Source organism: Cavia porcellus, unplaced genomic scaffold (genome assembly GCF_034190915.1).
Source record: "Cavia porcellus strain 051 isolate PalLab524CR breed Dunkin Hartley unplaced genomic scaffold, mCavPor4.1 scaffold_22, whole genome shotgun sequence".
Classification (NCBI taxonomy): domain Eukaryota; kingdom Metazoa; phylum Chordata; class Mammalia; order Rodentia; family Caviidae; genus Cavia; species Cavia porcellus.
The window spans coordinates 15,074,561-15,076,849 of record NW_026947505.1 but is presented as its reverse complement, the minus strand read 5'-3'; the positions used below and the strand labels follow the sequence as shown (position 1 = coordinate 15,076,849).

At 37.9% G+C, this 2,289-nt stretch overlaps 1 pseudogene; it reads right to left on the bottom strand.

Moving 5' to 3' along the window:
* Positions 1-657: 657 nt before the first annotated feature.
* Positions 658-1,497, bottom strand: LOC100724746 (trace amine-associated receptor 7a-like; annotated as a pseudogene).
* Between the last annotated feature and the right edge of the window lie 792 nt (positions 1,498-2,289).

The following is a 2,289-nucleotide window of genomic DNA, read 5'->3' as shown; positions in this document are numbered from 1 at the left end:
TCTTCTAAAAACTGATTATTTTTGTATTTAAAGGCAATGAACTTTTTTTATTTAGCAACATTTATTGAAAGTTATGTTTCATGTGTAGTACAAGAATTCTGATGGAGGCTTAAACATGAAAAAAGCAATGCTATTCTTTTAAGGAATATATTTTAGGAAATAAATATGTAAATAGAACATTAGAATAGAGATCATGATGTGACAGTGATATAAATATAATTCCAAGCATCCTATGTACCAGATGTGTTGAGTTTGTGTCCCTTGAAATATAAGAATGACTTCTAACAAACAATGGCAGTTAACAATAGAAAAGATTTATTGAGAAATAGCTCCTGAGAAAGAGGAAAGGTTCAGAAGGTGGGTTGCCACTGAGGCCATTTGTCAGGGGTAATTTATATAGCAAAGTCACAATATGGGTACAGTGTGAATCAAACTACAATCAACCTACAGGATTACAAGTACAGCTGCTTAGCTAATATTAATCCAGTAGGGAAGCAAGTCACGTATCAAGGGCACATGGAAAGAACAAAGGCATTTTTGTTAGGGGATGGGCCCAGATGCTCTGGTCATCCACCTGGGTGACTAGGTCCAGATATTCTGATCACCCATGTGAGTGACTGATGTCTATCTGGACTTTACTGCTCAAAGTAGTAACAATCACAGCACAATCTCAGTGAAGTATGGCAACTGTGAAATGAGAAAAGGTATCACTGTGATTCCCAGGGTTTTGCTGCTCTTCTCTCTCTCCTGGCTACCCTGTCTTTATACCTGTCTGATGATGCTGCAGTCTTAGTGCTCAGTCTTTCAGTTTTCCTAGCCTGTTGCTTAGCTATCAGGAAAATCTTAGAATATCTGTTATCATCACAAGTGTAGGGATGAAAAATAGAAAACTGACCAAGACCCCATGTTGATTGACTGCAATCTGACAGCCTCCCACACAGGTGAGGGCGCTCACTAGCTCCTCCAGCCCAACTTCAGTTGCCCCTACATAAAAAACAGAAAAGCTATAGACAACAGCAAGCAGCCAGGAGAAGGCGATACACATGCCAGACACAGAAGCAGTGAACCTGGTGGGATAGACCAGAGGGTCAGTGACAGCGATGTATCTATCGATGGAGATAAAGCATAAGTGGAAAATAGAGGAATAACAGAAGGAGCCATCAAAACAGAAGTGAAGTTTACAGAAACTGTCCCCAAAGTACCAGCAGCTCTCCACAGACCTGACCATGCTGAAGGGCATCACAGTCATCCCCCCAAGAAGTCAGCACAGGCCAGAGAGGCGATCAGAAAGTTAGCTGGGGAGTGGAGCTGTTTGAAGTGGAGAATGGAAGTCATGACCAGCAGGTTTCCCAAGACAGCCAGCACAGCCCCAGAGCCAAAGACCAGGTAGAGGAGAAGATGGAGGCCTGGGAAGTAGGGAGCTTTGACAAAGAATTCATTCACATTTTCATAGCACAGCAGGATGGCTGCAGCAAGGGCCAACTCATCACTCATGATTCTATTGCCATACCTGATAATGCAGTCATCTTCTTTGACCAAATATATACTTTTCATGTATAGCAATCTTCAAAAAATATGAAATACTCATTAATTGTGAGTTATTTCTTTCCCTTTGTACTTTATTCATATATTTGAATTGATTAATGATCACTTCCAAAGTTACCTTTATTGTATGCAACTAATCCATATTCAACACCCAATACAGTGCTATGTATTTCTATTTTTAAAATATTTGTGCTCATTACCTACTTCACATCCGAACCCGAACCGTGTTTGTGTTTGAAAGGAATGGTCGGTTTCTGATGCATGTTTGATTGTTCTCTTTTTTTTTTTGATTGCTCTCTTTTATTAGGGTTTTCATCCTAATTAAACAAAACTAGGACAATGTCCCAAATACTTTGTTTCCCTTAGAAAAGTTGCTTAGTTATTGCAAGTATGTGAAGCCTCTAAGATCAAATCCCTAGAATGCCAGCTGATATATAATTCTATATAATTGTTGTGTTTATAGTAACAGCAAATTTATGCTCTTCTAAATTACTGATGACATTTAATATTCCATGAAATAGTAATTGAAATAATTACTGTTTGTTACTATACAGCAATTCTGAACAATCTTTGCTTAAACTTTGGATGTTATATTGCTTGTTCTCACTCTTGTGAAAAATATTTTCCATGATTTTCAAAATGGTTTTCAGTAACCAGCCTTCATTTAAGTATTTTACACTTTCAGAAGTGTTTTGTGTTAAAGAAGTAAAATTCAGTCATATTGTAATATTTACAATATTGCAG